This window comes from Agelaius tricolor, unplaced genomic scaffold (genome assembly GCF_023055355.1).
Source record: "Agelaius tricolor isolate 1412-34295 unplaced genomic scaffold, bAgeTri1.0.p SCAF_6, whole genome shotgun sequence".
In the NCBI taxonomy this organism is placed as follows: Eukaryota; Metazoa; Chordata; class Aves; order Passeriformes; family Icteridae; genus Agelaius; species Agelaius tricolor.
The window spans coordinates 25730514-25746281 of NW_027269266.1; the positions used below are offsets into that span (position 1 = coordinate 25730514).

The 15768-nt window shown below is 35.1% G+C and overlaps 1 protein-coding gene across 1 annotated transcript in view; it reads right to left on the reverse strand.

The window, feature by feature from the left end:
- THSD7A (thrombospondin type 1 domain containing 7A) overlaps positions 1 to 15768 on the reverse strand; it is a 254024-nt gene that overhangs the window by 216553 nt on the left and 21703 nt on the right. Inside the window, exon 2 of the mRNA XM_071429098.1 lies at positions 8810 to 8936. The gene's annotated coding sequence lies outside the window, so the exon portion shown is untranslated. The remainder of the gene's footprint in view (positions 1 to 8809; positions 8937 to 15768) is intronic.

The window sequence follows — 15768 nt, forward strand, 5'->3', positions numbered from 1 at the left end:
TTATTACGTGGAAAGAGTGAACCACAGGTTTTAATATCAATGTAACATCTTAACTAGTAGTTCCATTGGAATGGAGGAATCAGATCAATAAATAAGCTTAGGTAAGCAGGAAATATTTACAAAATGAAAAATCTGCAGAAAGACTTTTTTTTAATGAAATGAAGATTTACCTTCTGCATTCATGAAGGAGAACAGACAAAAGCAGTGTTAAATCTCCCATGATAGGTAAGAAAAGCCCATGAAAAAGAAGAGTAAGAAATGCATCAACACTAAAATCCACCAACTGGTAAGCATCCTCCCACCAACCACATCCTCCAAGAGAAAGAGAATACCATAATCCTATTTTTCTTACAGTAACAAAATAAAATTATTAGAGACTCCATAAAAATAAAATTATGTCCTTTGGAATGTTTCTGTAATATATATAACAAGCTTTGCAGTTAAAATGTTAGTCCTAATATATAGCTAATGAGAGTTGATATTAACAATTACCATTGAAAAACTATATTTTAGTTGATCATTACTAATTTAATCTAGCTCTTTTGCAACCAAAAATATCCCTTAGGGTGATTCTTGTGGTCATGACTTGGGTTTGTTTTCCTTGGGTTCTATTTATGGAGTGGTGAATAAGAAGTTAGTTCAAACAAACAAACAAAAAACCAGAACACCCGCAATTTAACAAATAAACATCTGATAATGAATTCCCTAAAAATTACTATTGTAATACTTTTTTAAGATAGAAGAGTTTGAAGTTTAGCAAGCAGAGAGTGTCTGGCACCAGAGATATACCTTTTGATCTACTCAAAACAAGAAAATTCTTAGAATTCTAATAGAACTTTAAGAATCACAAGTCATGGAATTCCTAGCAGAGGCAGTAATAGCAGAACATCAATCACAGGTTTCATTACACCAACTGCACTCTGCATTCTGTATGAGACTCATTACACAGGTGCAATCCTGCCAGCAGGAGAAGCATCGCTCTTAGCAGCCAAGGCCTGGAACAGATCCCCCTTGCTCCCACACTGTCTCCATAAACACACTGTCACAGACACGTTTTATGAAAAAGCCTTTCCTTAGGATTTTTTTCTCCTGAGAAGCTGAGAGGCCTCAGGAACAAAATGTAAACAATTATTGTCTGCTGCTGTGGAATGCAACAGGTGCATCTGTGATTGGTCTCATGTGGTTGTTTCTAACTAATGGCCAATCACAGTCCAGCTGTCCAGACTGTCTCAGTCAGTCACAAGCCTTTGTTATCATTCCTCTTCTATTCTTAGCTAGCCTTCTGATGAAATCCTTTCTTCTATTCTTTTAGTATAGTTTTAATATAATATATATTACAAAATAATAAATCAAGCCTTCTGAAACATGGAGTCACATTCTCGTCTCTTCCCTCATCCTAAGACCCCTGCAAACACCATCACACACACAATGGTAGATAGTAGAAATAAATTTCCAGACTAGAATATTAGGTAAGGAATTAAAAAATATGAACTTGGATAGCAGAGTAGTTTGAGGACAGGAAGGAGAGGAAAAACTGTGCATGATACTGATATTGTTAGCTCAGGATTGAAACATTTCAGACTGGATCCTACCTAAAGCAAAAAGACCAAGTTTCATATGCCATGGGAGCACCCATTCCAAGGCTTCCAGTACTATAATCTAACACTTCATAAGAGAATCAGGGAATTCTTTAGGCCAAAGAAATCTTTAGGATCATGGAGTCCAACTGGTAACTTGGCACTGCCGAGTCCACCACTAAACCATGTCCCTAAATATCACAACTGCACATCTCTTGAACACCTTCAGGACTGGCAACTCCTCCACTTCCCTGGTCAGCCTGTTCCAATGCTTGACAGCCCTTTCCATGAAAAACGTTTTTCCTAATATCCAATCTAAACTTCCCTTGGTTCTATTTGAGGCCATACTATATATTTTGTCCAAATTTTTATTCAATTCATCTGAAATATGTTGTAGTTCCATATACATTCATTTCATAGCAGAGCCAGTTTATGCTTTGTTCTTTAAAATGTAGAAAATCTCCTTTCAAATGTACACTGAATTCTATATATTTATAACTATCGCTGTGTTTACACTGTGAATTACACTTGATTTTTACTAATTTTTACTTTGCTACAAAAGGAAATAATTCTAGTGAGTAAGCCAAATACTATGTCTTTGGAAAGATTTGTGAAGTCCAGCACACTGGAAGCTGTCACAAAATATTGCACAGCAGTTTTAAAAAGACAAAGTCCAGTCTCAAAACCTGGTAGTTTTGAAAACAAAAGTCTTCAATTATCTAATCACAGATTTCTGAACATGTTAAACAGCTTTTATTTCCCCTGCTAAACTGCACAATGCTCTGTGTCCTTGTAGTCTGTCCTCAGTCACATTCAGCTACACAAAGATGTGCAGAGCAATGATGGACATAATCTGAAGACGAAGCATTTGTCTTGAAAACTGTTTTTTCCATAATTGTCTTCCTAATAATGCAGCTGCTAGCCAGGATTTCAATACACTGTTTTTTAACTATATTGGGAAGGTGGGTTAATAATGGGAAAAAAATGTCAAATTACTCAAGTAGAATGAACAAAAAGAATTTAGATTCTGTTGAATTAGGAAGAGCTTTTTACTTTTTTTTACATCCAATATAAGAAAAAAAGAACTATTCCACAAGCTATATACAATGCCTTTCCAACCTCAGGAGACAATTCCACTGTTTAAAATATCATATGGTAAGGCTTGAATACATTTTACACTTAGTGAGTATCCATTACATAACTTTCCTCCACTGCCTTTAATTACCCCATTAAGCAAGTTGGTATTTGCATTTGCACTTACAGCAGCTGCACTAGAGCTGCAGGGCACAAGAATATAAAACCAAGAAGAAAAATTAATAAAACATTATCTTTCCCATTTAGCAAGTTCACTTTCTTTTTAAATGGAAACATTTGTATTAGTAGACTACTTCAGCACTGTAAGATAATAGATCACATAAACCTTGTATTATTCAAGCCAACTGAACTGCCAGATAGAAGTATCATCACTCACTAACAGCACAACTTGCCCTAAAGCTTTTCTCATTTTATGGTATTTCTGAGGAGTCACTCTGTATCTGAAATTGTTATTCAAAACATAAAAAGTGGTGCAAATGTAGTGCAAGAGAAATCTTTCTTGTTCTAAACTTTTTACACAGAAAATAATTTAGAAATTTATTTTAATGCCTTGCACATCTTTACTAATCCAGATACATTTCTGAGTAAACAAAAATGAAGGTTTCAATTAATTAATTAAAAAATCTGCAAGTCATCACACATTCTTAGAAACAGCTTCCAAGTTTCAAGACCATTTATTTTTCAGCTAGCCTATGTCATTTACAACACACTTATTAAATATTTCAATAGTAATTATTATATAATATTTTAATAATTAATATATAGCTATTAATAACTATGTTACTTATTACATCCACACATTCTCGAAACATTATGCATATAATAAAAACTAAAAAACAGAGCAATGAGAAGTATCAATTTATTTATTAAGAGCCATTAATCCTGAAAAGCCAATTCCAGAGTGCTACTTTACTACTTCCCAGTGCATGGAAGCTCTTTTCCTCAGAAAATAGAGAGTCATACTTCTACTATGCATTAGAATACTGACAACCTGTGCATGCAGATGAAGGAAGCAAAACAGAAGTTTTGATTTTGCCCATGTCCTTGATTTTTGAAGTCTTAATTTTGTAGCTGCTACAAAATATCCTACATCTATAAAAGTATTATCCATGAGAATCTCACTACAATACTTTCTTGTATCTGGCAGGATGACCCTATATCAGGCTTTCTGCTGTCCCCAGACTTTTCTCTTTCTGAGAATTACTCCACTTGAGATAATTTTCAACCACCCCTATTTTACATTTTAGAGCAACACTAAAGTACCTATTATTAATAAGCAGAAAAAACACTATTTTAGAAACATGAGAAGCATGTTACAGCATGGAATAACTGTCAATACCAGTTCTTGTACCAAAATTAAAATATTAACACAATGCGAGCATGCTTAATATCCTAGAATTTTCCCTCTTACACAAAGCAGGTGTGTGCATAGACAAAAAGTTCTTAAGGGGTGTAAGAAAACCATATGATTATGTACATTACAGCAACTCTATACCTTTAATAATGTAGTTTTCTCTGAGAGCTTTTTATGTCCACACAGGATAGGCCTAAGATACACTGGTTTAAGTGCTATAAACACTGGCCTAAATCAAATCCCACTAGTATACCATTTTTCATGAGCTGTTTAATTGCATTGCCCGTGGAGAATTGTAAGGATAAAGGAAATGTGATTCAGCTTAAGCAGCATATTTATGCAAACCCACATAAAAGTACAGAGCAAAGAATCAGAGGAGCTGCATATCAGACATGCCACACCAATAAGAAAGAAAACTAAATTATCATGCAACTTTCACAAGCCTTTATCTGACTCTCCATTTCAGTTAAAGAACTGACTTAGCAATATCAAGACTTTGGGCACAGCTACCAATTCTTCCCAGTTGGATGAGAAATATTTCTTCCTTTCTTTCTGAAAAATTTGACATCTAATTCCCATGAAGCATCTCATGCCAGTGGTTAATTAGGGAACATTTTACAAGAACTAAAAATTGTCAGCAACACAGCAGGCAAATATTGACATTTTTTACAAGCACAGCCATTCCACAGCTTAATTTCTCTTTCCAGAGCTCTTGCAGGCAGGCAGCTGCTGCCCAGACAAGCTGAGAACCTGTACACTTACTGCAAACCCCAGATCTCAGATACTTATTCAAACTGGCAAGAAACATTCCTCCTACATCAATTTCAAACATTTGACAGCCTGGCCATTCATTAAATGCATCTTGTAGCAATGTCCATGGATAACTATATAATTCTTCCTGCCAGCCACTGGAAAGTAATGGAATAGGAAGCTGGGAGGACTCCCAGGTCTCAGAGTCCCTGACAGGCAGGGGGAAAGCAGGAATAAAAGCAGGGAGAATGTGGTGAAGGCACGGGGCTGATGTGAGAAGGCCAGTAACAGATTACACTGATTAATGGCTGGATAGGAGATATCCTTCTTCACTGAGCAGCTGGAGAGCAGGGTTAGCTGCTGGTCAGGAGGTAATCAGATATTTGCAGTGAGACTTGATGCAGCCTATGGCCAAAAGTCATGTCACTCAGATCTGTGCAAATGCAACACCAACTGCCACAGGCTCCCAGAGAATAAATAAGAGAAACTGGGAAAAATACAAAAATAAAGAAAAACAAAACAAAACAAAAAAGGCAAAACCAGAATAAATCAACAGAACAACAATACCCCTAGATGTCCTTTCTTCTCCTTTTTCATACATCCTACTAAATTTAAGGAAAATTCCACTTTCACTCTAAACTTGAGATCCTTGTGCCAGGTGTGGCGGATGTGATTCAGTCATGTCATCTTCCTGAGATGGAGATGGGGCCACAACCACTGCAGTGGGTATAGACATACATACCCAATTATAGGAGCAATTAGAGAGGATAAAAGACAGATTAGGTCCTCCCTCCAGAATACATACCCTGCCAGAGGAGCTGAGGCCAGGAAAAAAGTGGTAGGGGTTAATTACCAGCTGGAACCCAAATGCTTTCTGTTTCATGGTTCAAAATGTAAATCTGTTTAAGTGCCATAATTTTAGCCAAGCACTGACACATTTAAACAGAAACATCCAGCTATTTCAGTTATTTTCCCACTTTTCTTGGGTGATCTGAATAAAACATTTATTTTCCTTTCATTTACACACCACCCATAAGATTAAAACAAATTAAAAACACCTCTCAGTATCAAGACCAAATATTTAGCATAGCCATATTCAAACAGTTTCATAAATTTGCCACCGATCACACTCTGTTGAAGACATTGTGATCTGTAGCACAAAGAAAAAAAACTGAAAACTTCCATAACATAGGAAAACCATTGTTTTACTATCACTGTAATACATGCAATTCATTTTCAGACAAAAGGTCACCTTCAGCAAACACTGCTGCATCTTTTAAGGGCTAAGACTCAAGCGTTCAGTCACATTGTTATGGCCTTAGTTCCAGCAGCCCAAAATGCCCAGTGCCCACCCCTACATGGCTGCTGGGGACTGTGCAGGACACCCAAGGCAGCTGGGTGCCCCCTGGACCTCTCGTGGTGCTCCCTTTGTTGTGAGAGATCAGCTGAGCTCAGGTTCATCAAGGAACGAGCCTGAAGTTTCTCTCATTAAGCAAAAACTGTTCCCATTCTGAGATCTTCTTAAACACATATGTGCATTTGACAAATGATCAGATGATGTTTTTCAGCTCCATATGTCCATCAAGATGACATTTTTGCAAAGCTTTAGCTAAATCAGATCAGCCAGTTGGACTTAGAAAACAATAATTGCTTTTTTAATTTAAGACACACACTGTTTGATTTTCTAACTTTACTGTCAATTCAAACTTACATCCAATATTTATTTAACATGTAGAAAATTTAATTAAAGCAAAATGAGATATTGGAGAACTTAGGAAGCAGTATCTTTCAACTATCACAACAACAGTTTTACATAAAACCCGAACAAAATGTTCTTGTGTTGATTCAGCTGGTAAAGTTTAGACTTTGTACTTCCTATGCTGTTACATTGCCAGGGACTGCAAAAAGAGCAACACTGCTTAATCAACAGAGTTCTTTTAACACATTTATCACCATGCCTCCTCTATTAGGAAGTTGAGCTGGCTGCATGAACTAATCAAAATGCCTTTGAACATCCATTAATACTGTTCAGTTAAATATCTATTGGGTTTAAAACCAACGTGAAGCTCATTTAATACTCTCCATGTTCTACTGGCATAAATCTTTTAAATTACTTCTTTTTTTTACCACTAAAAGGGCAAAGTAAATGGTTCCCCTTATTACAAAAAATTTCAGAGACAAGAGAGAGAAACAGCCAACACTCATTGCTGAAAATATTAATGATTTTCATTAATGACCAAGGAAATACTATTTGAACCAGAATAAATAATTGAGTTCAGTGCTTCGAAATATAAACACTTAATAGAAAACATGTTTTTTCTGTTATAAAAATGCAAACTTTTAATTTCAAATTAAAAATATACACATGCCATCATAATATTAACTTGAAAGCAGCATTTTTAAAGAAGTGAAATGGAAAACAAGGAGATATAACTTTTCATCTTTTCCCAGTCCATGGCTGAATATGGAATTCCCAAAACAGATGGTAAAGAATATGCAATACAGTGAAGGTCCTCTGGGTTTGATATTCACCTGTCTCTTTTCAGCACCACCAAATTCTTGTAACCTCAATTAATATCTGCCAGCATCAGTAAAATGACATCCCTCTACTGTTACTATTATTTTGTCTGACCTTGATATCATGAACACGAATGCAATTATGATAATGTGCCAATTATTTCCTATAGTATTTCTATATTGTATATAGAAATCAAAAAGACTAGTACTCCCTCCCTTTCTCATGATAATACCTGAACATTCTGGCTTTATTTCATCTTCAATTTCTAACACGCCATCATTAACATTTTGTTTCATTTTTATTTCTTATTTCTAACAAGAAAAAAAGCCCAAAACAAAACCAATCAGCAAAGTTTTAGAATATTCATAACAGCATGTTAGATGTACGATTTATGTAGGATAATAAAAAATATTTTAATGTTTGCACTATTTTACTGGCATAAATTTTGAATGACAAGACATCTGTCTGTTAAGACAACTGTCAATAATGCATCAGCTACACCATACGCTCTGCATATTTTATGTAGTTAGTATAAAAAAATTGTTGATGATTTTTGAGAGGATTTAAGATTTTTTAGTACTTTTAGACAATCCAGCCATCTCTGCCTACCACAATTGGATTTTTGCCCCACAATTTCCCCACAGCTCATAGAACAGTCCAAAATCTGTTGAACAAAACCTGAACAAAATCTGTTGATACAAATAATTTGGAAAAAATATAGTGGCTTGCAGATTATGAAAGTAATGCATACACTTTACTGTGAAGTCAGATCTGTCACAGCAGAAAAGCAAATCAATTAGAAGCCACTATGTAAAAGTGACTTAAATAGGTTTGGACAGATGAAATATAATTAGCACAAAACTGTTATCCTAATCGGCCTATTGACTGTTAAAATAGTGACTCCACAAAAAACTTCTGGCTTTGTTCCTAAAGGTCATGAATTGACTAAAAAGACTTTTTCAGAGGAAAAAGTCTTCCCTGTCAGAAATGAATCTTTGCAACTTTGCTTATTGTAGGATTTATGGTCAAACTATACAGACAAATAAGTTGCAGAGGAAAAGAAAAACATTATTTTGTTACCTACAATTAAGTTTTAAGTTAAAGATATGTTACCCACAGATAGGTTCACTTGTGATGAATTGTACAATTTCACAATCAATTTTTGACTTGTAAGTGCACAATAGCAAGTTAGCTATTATTTCCTAGAAACATTCCTAGCTTTCTTTACTCAAACATATTTATAACTGGAACAAAAATATAAACCTTAAACTCTCTACATTTCATTTAGATAAACTGCAGCTCTCTGATATCCACATAAGAATCATGTCCATTTTAGCAGTCTACTTGTGGAAATGCTTCATGCAGATTGCAGCTCTATCTGTAAATTACATCTTAGGCAAAGATAATTGCTATTGATTCGAGATATTTCAAATTTTCTGTAAGAAGAATCAAAGGGGTTTTAGGAAAGAAACAAGCTCCACATGGAAAGTAGTGAGTAGCACAGATTAAACGCACCTTTCTGCCACACCAAACATTTACTCTCCACTGCCAGCCAGGGACTTCACAACCATCATGATTCCAGAGCATGTCAAATCAATACCATAAGGATGGGAAATTCCCATGTAATGAATTCAGAAGCAACCTATAAATAAGCAGACAAAAGAAGGCAAAAATTGAACAAATTACCCATATGAGTTCCCCTGAGGATTCACTAACGGAGAGGTGGTGATGATCTAAACCATGTAAAAGTGAGAGTTAATTCAGTGTCAGTATCTGTATAGCCAAGAACATTTGAAGATATTCAAAGCATATAATAGCATTAATAGCTCCCTACATTTCAAAGTTTACTGTGCCCCATGTGCTCCTGGATACTTTTGAATTTCCCTAAGCAGCCCAACATTTACCTCTCAGTTATATAATCATGTCTAGGACATTCCACACATTTTTTTTTCTGTGAAAAACTGCTGCTAGGCATCTGTTTGGGACCTCTTCTACTCCCATTTTTTTTTCCTATTTATGCTATCTGAGCACATTACTTATAGCCATCTCAAAGTTCTAATTTAAAAGGACATTCCTCTGAATCATGGCTTAGTCTTGCCCATTTCTTTCCAAGTCTACTGAAAAACACTTTTATTTTCAGTCTGAAATTATTTTTAAAAACTAAAAAAATATATAATATCTTTTGCCTGTCAGGGCTTACTGCCCCAAACGATGTAGATTAAATTTTTACAGAGGCTTACTAAAAATCAAAAAAGTCCAAACTTCTGACAAATTAATTGGCCTGGCAACCAAACAATACAAATGTAATCCAGTAAACTAAGTGCAGAACATTGGCACCAACAGGCAGAATGATTCTGCATTTATACAATCAAAGCTCCAAATTTCCTTAAATATGAGAAATATGCCAGCTAAACAGAAAAAAAATAGCAACTGTTAGCCATTCTCTTCTGCTCCGTTTGCTCTATGTCCCAGTTCCTTTTTTTTGGAGTTCAATGAAACCTTCAGCCTTACAACTAACATCCTATCAGATGTCTTAAGGACACAGAAAAATACAAGTTGAATATAAGAATATGGACTACAATCAGGACTTTTCCCCTAGCTGCACATATTTGCCTGCATTGAGAAAATTCTATGATTATACCTGACTCATCTGAGAGCTTCCAACCCTATTTTAGCTTGTTCTGTTAAGTCAATAAAGATAAATAAGGCTCAGGAAATGTGTAGTTAAAACTTTAGGCAAAGAAGTTTTAACATAAGGCAGATCTTTTTGTATAAAGTGCTTCTCTTCACATTTAAGCTGTAATATTATGGTTGCCTATTGATTGCTGTAAAAGAATGGCAGCAAAAGGAGACAATTGTATCCTTTGCATCATCAAAATTGTGAATAAGAACATTTTATTGAAATCCCACATTCCAAAAACTGTTTCACTTTTCCTTCATGAGGAAATCTTAAAATAAGGAGCTGTCTGGTACTATCCAAAAGCAGTGCTGGTCTGTATATCAGTATGCCACCTCCTAGTTGAGGACTTGAAGCAAGAAGCCCATTGCAAAACAGAATGAAACATCCTTTGGGGTTTATTTTACATCAGTATGAGTTAGATACCTCAATTCAGCAGCAAATCTCTGTCAGTAATCATAGTGAAAATTCATCTTACTGGGCTTTTAGTCTTCTTTGAATTAACACAACGTACTGGTTTGGGCTGGGATTGCACTGGTTTTCTTCACAGTAGCTCATATGGGACTGTGGTTTGGATTTTTGCTGAAAACAGTGTTGGTAACACATGAGAGGTTCAGTTATTGCTGAGCAGTGCTTACAGAGAGTCAAGATCTTTTCTCCTGCTCATACAGCAGGGAGAAGCACAAGAAACTGGGAGGGGACACAGCTGGGACAGATGTCCCCAACTGAACAAAAGGATATTCCATACCATGTGGTACCATATATAAAACTGCAGGAAGAAGGATGAAGGCAGGAAGGACTTTTGGAGTGATGGCATTTTTCTTTCCAAGGAAAGGTTAAACATGATGGAACCCAGCTCTCCTGGACATGGCTCAACACCTGCCTGCCCAGGGGAAGGGGTGAATGCATTCCTTGTTTTGCTTTGCTTCTGCACAATGCTTTTCCTTCACCTATTAAACAGTCATTATTTTCAATCCACAAGTTTTCTCATTTTTACCCCTCTGATTCTCTCTCCCATCCCTCTGGAGAAGGAGTGAGCAGCCCACCAGGTTTAAACCATAACACACATTTACTGTTTCAGGGAATTTTAGACCAAGCTGGAGCAATAAGGAAGTCTAACTGAGATGAGTTAGTTTGGGAGATATCTCATCCATGTATTAGTGTTTATTTTCCATCCATAAAAATGGCAGCCATATAAAGTAAGCACTCCAAGAGTTTCACATAAGCAGCCCAAAACAGCCAGTTACACACAAGCAGTAATTTGAGTAATGTACACAGCAGAATGGTCAAAAAAAAAAATTTCCTTCTTGGTTGAACCTCTGAACTATTCAAAATGAAGCCAAATTCAGCCAAATTTGATAAATCAAGTTTATCACAAGGTAAACACTTCACATTCAGCTTTTGGCTTAAAGCAAATTTTCATAGCCTGAAGAATGGAATTATAATAAAATGCTGACAAGCCCATACCACACAAACAAGTTTCTGCTAGAGGGTGGTTTCTCTATTCTTGACATTTCAAAATAAATGAATCTACATTTGAGAAATAAGATACAACTCACATTCAGTAACTCTTTATGTTTTTTTCTACTTGATACATGGGAAATAATTATCAAAAAGAGAAAGTTCAGATTCTTTTCCCTTCCTAAGTTCAAAGTTGAAATTCTTCAGAGTTCATCCATAAGGCCAATTAGGTCTATTAAATCTCAGACAACAACAGTATTTAAAAATGAGATATCATTTGCAAAAGCAGAAGGACACATGTTCCTGTGGCTCAATTCCAACCCTTGTGACTTAAATACAGCTCCAATGATTTAATGCAACAAACAGTTGATGTAGATTTCGCTCTCTTTCTGACACATAATTGAGTTTTAACTTTTTAAAAAAACAAAACTAGTTCTGAGCCTTCCATTAATAAAGAGTGGTGTCACTAACAGCATTCACAAAAAATGCATAACAGTGAAGGGCTGTCATTTGCTGTCATTTATGATAAGAATCTGCAACAGATTGCACAATGAAACACCATGACACCAATACAGCATCCAAAACTTATAAATATCATATGAATCCTGTTGACTTGCAAACAGATATATGACTATTAAAACTTGAATGCCAGAATATCCCAGTTTACTATTCTAAGACACTGAAGTTTATCATTTAATAAAGTCTAATGTTTTAGACTTTAAAAAGAGACAATTTTTTTTATTACTCTGATAGTTGCAATTACTAAAATATATAAACTTAGAAAACAGGGACCTTCCACAAACTTGAAAACAGCCGTGATGTGATGACCTCCTGTTTACAAGAGGATACATTCCTTTGCAAAAGATACAGCTTTTCATGGTAGCAGTTTTGTTCTAGTTGTGCTTGCTAACTTTGTGATCAGTTTATATGAAAATACCTGTAAACTACAAAGTAATACCTTACAGTATTTTGCTGACAGCTGATATACTGTGAAACTAATTTCAACACTATTTTTACTCATTCTGGTTTGCTTTTCCTTTTTTTCAATCATCATTTGATAAACCTCATTTTCAATCAGAACATAGTCTTTCAATATTTGTTTGATTAAGCTCTGCTAATTTTCAAAAGAAATGGTCAGTGCTGGGTAGTTCTTTTCCATACAGTTTTTTTTCCACCAATGTACACTGCAGTTTTGAAAATATTTATTTTCAAAATACCCTGTTGCATAACAACTGTTATATCAGCAATATTATCAATCAGCAATATTATCACTGTTGCATTCTGTAACTGTTATGGAGATCCATTAAATAGTCCTGAATTATATCTAGTGTTTTCACCTTCCATAGAGTTGAACTGCATGAATACATACAGCTCATGCAATTCATTTTAACTAATCCCTCTTGACAGAAATCCTAGTTTTCTGAGGTAAAGTATGTCCAGAGCATGCCCACACAGAGAGGGAGAGCATTTTCAACAGCTCCCTTTCTCCTTTTCCTCTTTTGGGTGTAACAGAGTTGGTGACCTTTTTCATTACACTTAGGAATACTCTGTGAGAAGTTCCCAAGCCTTTGGGAACTTCATCTCTAAGTTATCTGCTATACACCCAAGCAGTTCATCAGAAGAATCATTCATGTAATTAAACCCAAGCTGAAATATGAAGACAGCTCTTCATCTCAATTTTGCATATGTTAATCCGTCTTGAAATTGTGTCTCAGACATGTAAAGAGTCCAAATTAACTTTGGCTCTTTTCCCTTTGTGTCTTTTCTGATATTTACTATGTGTATATACTATTTGTATCTAATATTCCCATCTGAAAATGTACTTTATATCATAACACATACACATATATCAGAACAGAATAATAATAAGCTCAGAAATAGCAATTTTACAGCAAGGCTTACATTAAATAAATAAATTTAAATCACAGAATCCCCACCACAGTTATAAACACTTTGGCAATGGAAGATTTTCTTTAGATTTATTAACACTGTCTGTGACTCCTTAGGCCCAAGCAGGCCTAATAGGGACATTACTGGTTGCCATACCTAAGCATCTTTAAATGACATCAAAATGAAAAATAATACAAATATTTAAAAATCCATTATAAAATACTCTATTTTTTAGAGAGGTGAGTTCATCTGAACAGGGAGAGATAACAGCATGGCAGATGGATGAAGGTGTTATACGAATGAGTAAAAAGGTAATATATAGTCAATGATATGTTACAAGTATTTCTACGTCCTGATGCAACTACTAGAAGTAAACTCAAGGGAAGAAATGAAGTTTTATACATTTTCTGTGTTCTTCATAAGAGGAGGGGACAGGGATTTTTATTTCTAGTCTTCATTAGCGGTATTATTTCATTCCTACCACTATGCAGAGAATTTAATTGCTATCATTTACAGCACACTGTGACCTTTATGGAAAACAAGCAAAATATTCCCCCATATGAAAAGGAGATCTGCCATCTTTTTTATTATTTCAGGGCATTTATAGCAGGCAGAGATGCAAACAGAGTCACATCAGTATGAAAATTTACAAACACCACCATCCCAGTTGCTTTATGGGTCAGCATTCATAAAGGAAGTGGGCACTCATCCATCTCCTGCTTCAGTGTTTACACAGAGCATTTTATTGCAACTCTCCTTTCCTCTTCCTTTCCTGTACTTAACCAGAACAATCCTATGAAACACTTAATTCTTGTACCTTTTCATTTCCTCACATCATTACAATTCCAGATCACTATCTCATCTACTTTGTATCTGGTTTTGATGCCACTGAATGCCTGGCTTCAGGAAACAGCAAAACAATTCCCATGGGATTTTACCTAATGGTTCTTTCGCATCATGCTTCAGGGACAGACACAAACAGAAAAATCTTGGATATTGCCCTCTGAAAAATGCACTCACAGCAGAGCAACTTGAACATAATTTGGAATTCACTAAGGACTTTGATAATAATTTATATTTTCCAAATATATGTTAATTAATTCTAATGACATTAAAATAATCTCTCATTTTAGTGCTATCATAGTGCAAACAGAAATTACTAAAAAGCAATTAATTCTCATGTAGACTTTATTTCATAACACCTAAAAGAGGCTCTTACTTGATCAAATTTAACAATACTATTCCTCGAAAAGAAAAACCACAAGAAACTCTTCAATAGACCATGAAAATCTATCACTTGAACTCATTAAAAAATAATAAATTCGTTTTAAAACATAAAAAGTCATGTTCTCAATAGTTTCTACATTAATTTGCTTTAGGATGTGGTTGTTAGTAGATACGGTACCAATATTCATTTTATATCTGGATTCTATTCCCATCTAGATTCAAGGGATTCAACAGATCACTAACTAATATTACAAACAATTACTTTCATGTTACTTGCTGTAACTCAGAAGACAATGAAGGGTTAAAAGCTGACATGTGACTGTACTTAGCATTACTGATGCAGGAGTACACATACACCCAGTTATGTCTATGAAGCCATAACAGCCCCGTTATCAGACCAAGTGCAATCTCTGTTATTATGCAGCCATTGGTAGATTACTGCAGATTTATAACCTCAAAGGGTGTGTAAAAGTTAGTAACAACATATTACAGTTGTGTTCATGTCACAAAAGTCCCAAACTTTGTTGTTCACAATTTATGATGGCACGTTAAACACAAAATGGTGTCCACAAATCCTCCTTAATCGAGCAACACCCTTACAAGTCCTTACTGTAATAAGCCCTTCATATCATTCAGAAGAAAAATTCACAACATTTCACTGTCATTTTTCTTAACTTACTTGACTATCATCTGTGTGTAGATGGCTTAATGGTTTACTTGAGTACTGAACTAAAAGTATAAAACCTGTATAAACCTAGAAAACATATGCTCATCAAGAGCTAAAATAAATATTGCCATTCACGCTGTTCTGTAAACTGAGATTAGGGTTTTTTTACATGGCATAGGGATTTAACTGCAGAATTCATTAAGATGAGTGGAAGGAATACAGCTAAAATTTACTGCCACAGGAAGATTTATCTTTAGAATACATCTAATAAAATTTAAGTATGAGCTGCAGTACCTGAATACTTTAAAGAGTCATAGGAGAAAAAAGTGGTTGTGAGGCTGCAACATAAAGCTGAAGGAAAGGAAGCTTTATTTGTCTTGGTCCAGCAATTGTGGTAAAATATTATACACCTCTTGTAAGTATCTAATTACTGATGTCCTAACTTTTATTTCATTTATTTTGACAACCTAAACTGTCTCTAAAGTGCCTATCTGCATTTGCATTTTAATGAATAATAATTGAAATTTATTCAGCACATTATATTTGCATCTC